Source organism: Elephantulus edwardii, unplaced genomic scaffold, assembly GCF_000299155.1.
Source record: "Elephantulus edwardii isolate Elephantulus edwardi_28Jun2011 unplaced genomic scaffold, EleEdw1.0 scaffold00010, whole genome shotgun sequence".
Classification (NCBI taxonomy): Eukaryota; Metazoa; Chordata; class Mammalia; order Macroscelidea; family Macroscelididae; genus Elephantulus; species Elephantulus edwardii.
This window is the reverse complement of record NW_006399760.1, coordinates 3416818-3427761: the sequence shown is the minus strand read 5'-3', so window position 1 is coordinate 3427761 and position 10944 is coordinate 3416818. Positions and strand designations below refer to the sequence as shown.

Sequence of the window (10944 nt, the reverse complement as noted above, 5' to 3'; positions counted from 1 at the left end):
ATCTTATTTTGCCAATACCTATTATGTCAATACTTATGCGTTCCAATTTTTCTTTTTTAAAAAAATATTATTAATTTCAGTAAAAATTTACAGAGACTTTGGATTTCCATTCATTCATTATTACACTGCCCCCCTCCAGCCCTCCCCACTAGTACACTACCCTCTTGTAAAAATAAAACAGAAATTTTTTTCATTGTTTTACAAATCCTCCCCCAGTTGTACTCCACCATGCAGCTTTCACTCTAGACACCTGTCATGACAAAAAGACCTAATTACATATCCCTTTTAAACAGTTTTCTCCCTCATCTGTTTCAATACAGTATACATTATTGAACCCATCTTTCTCAGTCTCCCCCCAACCCCGATGTCAGTCCTGTTTTACAACGGTGGCACCATGCAGTATTTGTTCTTTTGTGACTGAGGTACTTCACTTAGCAAATGGAATGCATAAATATTGATATAATAGGTATTGGAAAAATGAAATTGACTGGCAGGGGATATTTTGAATCAAAGGATTATATGATCTACAATGCTGGAGATGAACAGGTAAGGAAAATGAGGTCGCTTTCATAGTTAAAAAAGTAATTTCTAGGTATATCTTGAAATATAATGTTGTAACTGGAAAGATAATATCTATGTGCACACAAGGAAGTCCAATGAATATCACTATCATTCAAATTTATGCACCAAAAACTAGAGCCAAAGAGGAGGAAAGAGTAGATTTCTACCAATTTTTACAGTTAGAATTCAACTAAAAATGCGGTCAAGATGCATTAATAATAATGGGTGACTGGAACACAAAAGATAGAAACAGAGAGGGATCAGTAGTTGGAAAACATGGGCTTGATGACAGAAATTAAGTTGGAGATAGAATGGTAGAATTCTGTATAATTGACAATTTATTCATTATAAATACTTTTTATTAGAAACATAAATGCAAGCAATACACATGAATTACACCTGATGGTATACACAGGAATCAGATCGATTACATCTGTGGGATCACTAGAGAAGATCAGTCTCAGCTGTGAAAACTAGACCAATTGCTGATTATGGAATAGACCACCAATATTCATATGCAAGTTCAAGCTGAAGCTAAAGATATTAAATCGAACCCACAGGAACTAAAATTTGACCTTGAGTCTATCCGACTCAAACCTCAAAACCATCTCATGAATAGGTTTGAGGCCCTGAATCCTAATGAGAGAAACCAGATGAACTGTGGGATGATATCAAGAATATCATCCATGAAGAATGCAAAAGGCCATTAAAAAGAAGCTATTACCTCTGAAATTATTTCCATAGCCGTATGCAGTAACAGAAAAATAAGAGCTTGACTGTTTCTTTTCTCAGCTGGTTGCTGTCTTTCTGGTTCTGCTGCTCTGTCTTTCTCCCTATTTGTTTCTTCTCCTGAGTAACAGCATCTCTGAACTCAGCACCATAACTTTCTTATGTACCTGTGGTGACATGACTATATACAATGAAAAAGCTTCTCACAACTCACTTCACAAACTTTTACTTTGTTATCTCTCCTCAGTAGTTCACTGTCCTTCCTCTTGAAAATTACTTAAGGATGATCATGTTGTTGTTGTTGTTGTTATGTGCCATCAAATCTCATACAACTCAGAGCAACTTTACGTACAATAACTCTGAACTCTATCCTGAGCCAGTCTCACTGTTTCTGACACATCTATCCCTTTATCCCAAATACTTCATCAATCCATTTCATCTGGAGTCTTCCACTCCCATTCTCTAAGCATGATGTCCTTTTCTAGGGACTAGTCCCTCCTGTCCACATGCCCAAAGTATATGAGACAGAGCTTCAAAATATTTGCCTCCAAGGAGCAACGTTGGTTCTCTTCAACTCAAGGGTATCAATTCTTTCAGTTTTTGTCACTAACTCACTGATGAATAGCAAGTAATTGTGAAGACCAGGGCCCGAATCAGCAGTTCCTTAGTCTCTAGACTGACATAGTTTCTCTTTAGCACTTTTTAGAGTTGTCTGACAGCAACATTCCCCAGAGCAATTTGTCTTTTGATTTCTTGATTGCTGGTGCCAAGAGTATTGATTGTGGAGCTGAGCAAGCTGAAATTGTTAACAGTCTCAATCTCTTCTCCATCTATCAGGGAACCTTTGTCTTCTTGATGTTGCACTTAAGTCCATACCAAGGACTGCAGATGAATATAGCTCTGAAATTATAGCATCATACTCTAAACATTCATTTTCCTCACCACTTTCTCCTTGTCTCATGAGGTTCACAGTGATCTTCTTCCCTTGACTTGACTGACCCTAATTCATGTGTGTATGTGTAATAACATGTATGTAGGTGTGTGCATGCATGTTTTCACACACACGGGGTGGGGGAGTGAAGGAGGGAGAAAGAGAGAGACAGAGAGAGAGAACAACCTAGAAAATATCCATACCAAAATATTAAATACATCTCACTAAAAATAAGCTAACAGACACATAGTTCAACTAGTGGTAGTTATGTGAGCTAAATTTATACCTACTTCTGATTCTTAGAACACTTTTCACTCCCATTACATTGTCTTTGAACCTTGTTTTTCAGTTTTGATAGAAGCGGGAGAGTATAACCAAACAACTAGTGTCTAGATTCTAAAATGTAAGAATTACTTAGAGACTTCTACCTTTTTGGAGAAGGGATTAATATATTTTATCAACATATACAGATAAGTCTAAGCATGGATAACATTTTCATCCTAAACTTAGCTTGTAATATTGTTGTTGTTATGTGCCGTCAAATACATTTACAACTTATAGCAATTCTATGTGCAATGTCTCTGAGTCCTACCCTATCCTGAAACAATCTCAAGTATCTCTGACTCACCTACTCCCATTACCCTTCAAAGCATGATGTCCTTCTCCAAGGACTGGTGCCTCCAAGGAACATGCCCAAATAATGGGGGATGGAACTTCAAAATACTTGTCTCCAAGGAACAAACTGATTTCACCCTCTCTAGGACAGACATATTTGTTCTCTTGGCAGTCTATGGTATGTTAAATACTCTTCTCAAGCACCACAATTCAAAGACATTGATTCTTCTTCTGTCAGCCTTATTCCTTGCTCAGCTCTTTATTGCACAGCAAGTAATTGTGAAGATCATGATCTGGATCAGGAACACCTTATTCTCTAGACTAAAATTCTTGATCTTCAGCACTATGGAGAGGTCGCCAACAGACAATTTTGTCAAGAAATTGTCTTTTGAATTCTTGACTGCTAGTGCCAAGACACACAACCTTGCTTGTTGAAACTAGGCAAGACCTGAAGCACTTGCGGCAGAAAGTCAAGGATGTATTCAAAATGGATTGAAGCAGAACATCAAAAAGACCAAGATTCCCACCACTTGGCCAACTGGCAGCACCATGATAGATGGAGAAGAGACTGAGCTTGATAACAATTTCAGCTTGCTCTTCTCCTCAATCAACAATCTTGGCACCAGCAGGTAGGAAATAAAAAGTTTAATTGCTCCAGGGAAATCTGTGGTCAGGGACCTCTCCAGAGAACTGAGAAACAAAGAGATCTAGAAGAGATATTATCTCTAAATGTCTAGAGATAAGATAACCTATGGTCTTCACAATTACATGTTATACATCAGAGAGCTGGACAATGACTAAGAAAGACAGAAGAAAAGCTGATGCTTTTGAGATGTGGTGCTGGGAAAAGAGTATTGACCATTCTATGAACTAGTAGGAAAACAAACATGCCTGTCATGGGGAGGGTGAAACCATGTTTTCCTTGGAGAATAGGATGTTGAAGCTCCATATCACATATTTTGGACACATGGCCAGGAGGGACCTGTCCTTGGATAAAGACATGGTGCTTGGAAGTGTGGAGTACGAGCATAGGAGTGGAAGACCCCAGATGTGATGGATTGGCACAGTAACTGGTATAACGTGGGTAGGTGTGTCAGAGTCAGTGAGACTGGCTTAGGATAGGGCAGGCTTTAGAGTTGTACATAAGGCCACTATGAGTGGTAGTTGACATGACGGCACATAACAACAGTCCCAAGAATGTTGATTGTGGAAGCAAGCAAGCTGAAATTATTAACAATCACAACCTCTTCATTTATCATGATGCTGTCAATTGGGATTCTCATTGGTGATGAGTCTTTGTTTTCCTGATGTTGAGCTTCAATCCATATTGAAGACTACAGTCCTTGACCTTCGGCAGCAAATGTTTTGAGTCCTCCTCAGTCTCATCAAGCAAGATTGTATCATCTCCATAACATATATTGTTGATGTGCCCCTCCAAGTCTAATGCCATATTCTTCTTCATAAAGTTCAACCTCTCAAATGATCTATTATGAATATAGATTGAAAAGGTATGGAGAAAATGTACATCCCTGACACACTCCTTTCCTGATTTTGAAATATACAGTGTTTCCTTGCTCTGTTCTGATGACTGTTGTTTTGTTTTTTTTTATGACTGCTTCTTGATCCACATATAGGTTTCACAAGAACATAATCAAGTAACTGGTCTGAGATTCCCAGTCTTCTCAAGGTTAGCCACAATTTGTGATCTACACAAACACCTTTGCATAGTCACAAACATTCCTCTAGTAATGTCTGCTTTCAGTTAAAATTTGTCTGACATTGGCTGTGATGTCTCTAGTGCCACACCTTTTCTAAATCCAATTGTATTTCTGGTAGTTCTCTATCAGAGTGTTGTCTAGTCATTTGTTTTATAATAATGCATCAGACTATTCTTGTAAAAATAGAAGGATGACTATTAAAACATGTTTGGAAACTCAAGGAGGGTAGAGAGGTGGGAGCAGAGGAGTGAGCATAGGTAGGGGAGAAACCACAAAATAGCACAATTTGGTGTGTGGAGGGAGGGGAACAAGGAGAGGAGAAGGATTTGGGTGAAAAGACAGGGTATTAATGGGCAAGGTTCAATGGTGCTTGATTTTACAAAACATGATGCATTAGAATGATTGTATGAAACATAATGTGAATGAAGAATAGTGTGAAATGCAATGTATACTAAACTTTGTAAGCAAACTACTACTACTACTACTACTACTACTACTACTGCTGCTGCTGCTTCTGCTGCTACTGCTACTGCTACTGCTACTGCTGCTGCTACTGCTGCTGCTACTGCTGCTGCTACTGCTGCTGCTACTGCTGCTGCTACTACTACTAAATAATTAATCAACCCTTCAGTAGAGGAAGGATTTATATGTGTTAAGTAGATGGACTATTGATTGTATTTGTTTTTTTAAAGTATCCTGTAATTTCAAATTGCATCTTATTTTTTAAAAGTCTTCCACTTTTTTAATCCGAGTAAATTCACAGAACATTTCTTTAGATGAACCTGGAGAACCTGAGTAAGACTTATGACTAATATGGCCAAAAAAGATGCTGATACTCATGGTTTTTAAAGCTTAATGAAATAATATATAAGCTTGTTGTTATGATTTTTGGCTACCAGCAAGTTGAATATAACGTCTAATGATAAATATTAGATCTGAACTTTGCTCTATACTATTTCATTCTTACCATCTTTGATACGTTTGAGGTCATTGCACACAATCATTATGCAAATCTCTCTTGTTGAGAGTCTTCCTTTCTTTCTCTGACCATTGAATGTTTCCAGTACGATGTGATTTTCCGTGGACTGTAGCCTAAAGTTCACACAGGTGAACACTACAGCAACTGTAGGAATGTCAAAAGCAGGAGAGTTATTTTTCATCTGCTGGGCTCCAGTTCTAATTTTGGCTATCTGTGATTCCTGACTTTCTGCCTATATTTATTTCTAGACCTCAATTTTCAATTTTCTCAAATATTGTGCAAGAAATCTACTAGCTTCTCGGTAAGCACTTATTATTTCTATTGACTTAAGTCAGTTCGCACTCTTTTCAATAAAGAATTTGGCACTGCTTATTATGCCTCAAATACTTCCTGTGTGTGCACGTGTTCACTTCTTATTTTAGAAGTTCTACCAATAATTGCAAGTAGCACAATCAGTGAGAAGTGGTATTTTTTAAAGAATATTATTGCAGGCAAATATGCACTCATCTTTTAAAAGTGTGCATTGTACTTTTTAATGCATAATTAACACTAAAAAAATCACACAAGCACACACAAATAAATTAGACCTGATTCTGTGTCTTTGATACTTTTATGCAAAAATATTTTTATAAAGAAATACAAATACAGTTGGCACCTTTGTTAAGACCAGTTTCCATCTTGTTTCAACATTTCAGCTCTAAGTGTTATTTTAATAGAGATCTCTGATGATCTAGTCGTATGAAGCTGAAATACTATAGCTTTGAGATTCATTATTAAGCATAAATATTAGAATTTAACTCGTTTTGTTAGTCAACAACATATAGATGAGGTCTGTGGAAAATAAAGAAATTTTTCTTCATCAAGAAAAAGAAATATATTTTCAGAAAATTATAAGATAACTAAGAATATTTATGTATTAAATGCATCTGGGTTACAGGTGATGATGAACAAAATAATGAATACTGCAGATGTTACCACAGATGTTCATAAGCGGTGAGAGCTTTTTCATCTGGGCTCATCAGAAAGGCAAATATTGAGAATATCTTTAAAGTATGAATGGGATCTCCTATAAACAGACAATTCTGAAAAGGATAATGACAGAAAATAGCCAAAAGTCAAAACAACTGTCTTTGAGTCAATTCTGATTCTTGGAGGCCCCTGTGTGTCAGAGTAGAACTGTGTTCCCAGTGGAAGATTTTTCAGAAGCATACCACTAAGCTTTATTCTAAGGTACTTACCTCTCAGTAGATTCAAACTTTCATCTTTTTGAGTAGTTGAAATAGCAGAAACAGAAAGGTAGAAGCCAAAGCATTCTGAATTAAGGCCTATTACATACACAAGATGAAATTCAGTATTATTCTACTTTCTTTTTCACCACTAAGTCTAGATTGATTATATTATGCACTTCATTGATTATTTTTAAGAGATTATAATAATGAATATATTTTTATAATGAGGTCTCTGTTCATCTGATAGTATAAAGTGGACTTTACGTATTTTATCTGTACACATGCATGAAAAAAGAATACCTATAATTTGTATAGATGTGTAAACTGAAGATTAAAACAGAGGAGAAAAGTAGTGAATGGTAGAACAAGACTGGATCATATTCTGTCTAGCTCTTATGTCATGACCACCATGATTAATGATCTTTCCCTTCTGTCTCCCCTTCCAAAGATTTAAACTCATTCATTGTTTTCAAGTTGACTCCAGCTCAGGGCATTTCTCCATCAGTTTTCTGAGGCTATACATCTTAACAGGAGCACACTGCTTTATGTTTTATTCCACAGAGCGGCTGGCAGTTTGATCTGTAAAACTGTGGGTTAGCACTTTGACATTTAATCCACTATGCTGTCAGGACAACAGTCTCCTCTTGCCTCTGTTATTTTAGATCAAAATTGACTTTTAAAGGAAAGCTACTGTTGTTGTTGTTGTTGTTAAGTGCCGTTGAGTCATAGGTGAATCATAGTGATCCTATGAACGAAAGACCTGAACACTTGTATAACTTTCATCCTTTCTCCAGGTCCATAAGGTTTCCAGAGGCATGCTATTTTGAAAATGGATGCCACTTCTCCTTCTAAGCTTGTTTTAATTGGGGAGCTCCACCAAACACTGTCTATGATTTTTTGGTGACCTGTATATGCTTATATAGAATTAATATAGAATTAATAAATAGAAAAAATTCTTACCACAGTAAGAATCATTCCCAAAATTAACTGAATTATTTTAATACGAAAATGGGGGGGGAAGTTTATAAGTTGAAAAGAAGGGCTTTACTTTCTTTGAGAGAATATCATGTAAGAATCCAATTCAACTTATATTTTCCTTAAATAAATCTTGAATGAATAATCTCATATCCTTTAAAAATTTAATTTGTGATTGTTGATGACAGTATTATTAACACCACCTTGTCAAATATTAAATTAAACTCCTTTCAATGGACTAGAAAATCCCATGGAAGAGAAGAGAACCAACAAATCTGGTCCTGGTTGTTGCAGTGCAGGCAACAGAGGCCCGCGAGTTTTGTGAGCTGGAGCACCGTCAGGATCTTTCTGTTTGTCCTTCGATGTGGGTCAGAGCTACAGGGGTCACGCCATCAGGTCTGGATGATGGGGTGCCTAGGTCTCGCGGCAAAGGGGCGGGAGAAGGAGTCGTGGAGCGAGAGCCTGGCGCAGCCTACCACATGTTGGTGGTAATGGAGGACCTGGTGGAGAAGCTGAAGTTGCTCCGCTAATGAGGAGGAACTGCTCCGGAAAAACAACCTGAAGCCTCCGTCCAGACACTATTTTGCACTGCCTACCAATCCTGGCGAACATGTTTTGCATTTTTGCTGCTTGGCTGATTGACAAAGCAGGCTGATTGACGTCCCTTTGAGCAGCCTCAAGAGTATGATGATCCTAATGCAACAATATCTAACATATTATTAGAGCTTCGATCATTTGGAAGAACTGCAGATTTTCCTCTGTCGAAATTAAAGTCTGGTTATGGATAGCATGTGTGCTATGTTCTTGATTGGCTGAGGAAGCATTGAAATATATTGGTTTCACCTGGAAAAGGCCCGCGTACCCAGTAGAAGAATTAGACAAAGAAACTGTTTCAGAAGATGATGCTGAATTAACATTGAATAAAAGGGATGAAAAGTTCATGGAGGAGGAGACAGACAATGAAGAAAATTTTATTGATCTCAGTGTTTTAAAAGCCCAGACATACTGCTCGGATACAAACGAGACTGCCAAACAAGAAGGTATTTTGGAATCCACAACAGATGCTGCGGAATGGAGCTTAGAAGTGGAACATGTACTACCACTACTGAAAGTCACGATTAGGATTGACAATAAGGATTGGAGGATCCATGCTGACCAAATGCACCAATACAACAGCGGAATTGAATCTGCTCTAAAAGAAACGAAGGGATTTTTAGACAAACTGCACAATGAAATTAGTAGGACACTGGAAAAGATTGGCCACCTAGAGAGGTATATCAACAATCAGCTTGAGCACTTGGTTCAAGAATATCGTGCATCTCAAGCCCAGCTGAGTGAGGCAAGGGAGCGATACCAGCAGGGAAATGGTGGTGTTACTGAAAGGACCGACTCCTGTCTGAGGTTACAGAAGAATTGGAACAGGTAAAACAAGAAATGGAAGAAAAAGGCAGCAGCATGACTGATGGTGTTCCTTTGGTGAAGATTAAACAGAGCTTAACAAAGCTGAAGCAAGAAACTGTTCAGATGGACATTAGAATCGGTGCTGTGGAACACACATTACTCCAGTCAAAACTGAAGGAGAAGACAAACATGACTAGATACATGTATGCAACAATGTAACAATTATTCCAGAATCCCCCACAGGCAAGGGTATATAGAAGCTTCATCTCACATACTTTGGATGTGTTCTCAGCAGGGTCCAACTCTTAGAAAAAGACATTATGCTAGGAAAGTTGGAAAGTCAGAGAAAGAGAAGATCCTCAACAAGATTGACTGGCAGTGATTGTTACCACGGACATATTTCGGGGATAGTAAGAATGGCTCAGGATACGGACATAAACATTTACATTTATTGTTTAGATGCTCATTTTGAGTTTAATCAACTCAAAGGCAACTAAAAAGTCCATCAGTACTTAAAATCACCTTCCTCATAAGCAGCAAATACTGCACTCATTTCTCTCACTGTTTTCAATTTAAATGATAGCAGTGTTTGAGGTTTAGTAAGTTCTAAAGTGAATCAAGAGATAGAGGTCAGAACCATTTGTGTTTTGTTACATTCATACCACCTGGTGTTCCTAAAACATCACCTGCAGGTTCACTGGTCACTGACACCTTCAGTAAAATAACAAGTTGGAACTGTAGAAGACAGGTTGCATGACATTTTTAGGGACTGAATATTTTTATTCTACAGTCTTAGGGTATAGGTGCTTTCCTTACTTGTTGAATATCTCACTTTGTCACAAATCAATAGAGTGCAGAAATATGAGATCTTGATAAAGGGACTGCCGACTAGCCAAAACACCAAAATTGGGTCAAGATAGCATTTTAAGGGCGGAACAGAAAATTGCATCCATTTACCAATTAATATAGATGGTCCTAATACCTCTGAATATCATGTGGTAGAATTTGAGGGAGGTTTTAGACTCCTTTGTTGGGTTGATGAGATCCATCCTGCAACAGAGAGACCTAGTAAAAAAGTGAATTAGTAAGCTTCGTGGACAGACTGATTAGAAACTGCAGAAAATAAGAACATGCTTTTGTTCTTATAAAACTTTGGATTTTCAAGTAAAGAACTCTTAGAAATGGGAGGTAATTGAAAACTCTTTCGAGTTAGAGCCATGAGAGTTAAACAAAAGGAAAGAGAATAACTTATACATAAATGTACAACCAAAATCTTAAATAATTGACTTTGTGTGGCAAAAAGAATTAAATGATTGGTTGCTAACTGCATATAGTGATGCATCAGGAGAGAGGCCTAGTGAAACTGTTGCTAAAAAAGCAACAGTTGAAAACTCTATGAAGTACAGTTTTACTTAGATGCATGAGGTTTCCATGAGCTGGAATCACTTTGATGACAACTTATTGGTGCTTATACTTTTAAGTTTGGTCATGAAAATGTCAAAAGTCAGAAAAGTGTGTGTGTTTATGCCTGTGTGTTTCAAGATGATGAGGTCTCTGTAAGTTTACTAATCAACATTTCAAGCTTGAACAGAAACCATAGCTCTGGCTTTGAAGTGTAAGACTTAGACAGTATGCAGTCATTTGATATCATAGTTTTCTGAAAATACCAGAAGTAATTTTATTCTAAAGGTAAGGGTGTCATCTACCTGAAGACAGAGTTCCTTATGAGTGGATTTAGAGCAAAAGATAACCAGAAATTTCTCCTTTTGATTTTTATTTCAAATTCTCATTTTTACTTATTATCCT

The 10944-nt window shown here is 37.3% G+C and overlaps 1 pseudogene; it reads left to right on the top strand.

Moving 5' to 3' along the window:
- The first annotated feature begins 477 nt into the window (after window positions 1–477).
- LOC102873695 lies at window positions 478–9357 on the top strand (annotated as a pseudogene).
- The last annotated feature ends 1587 nt before the right edge of the window (window positions 9358–10944 follow it).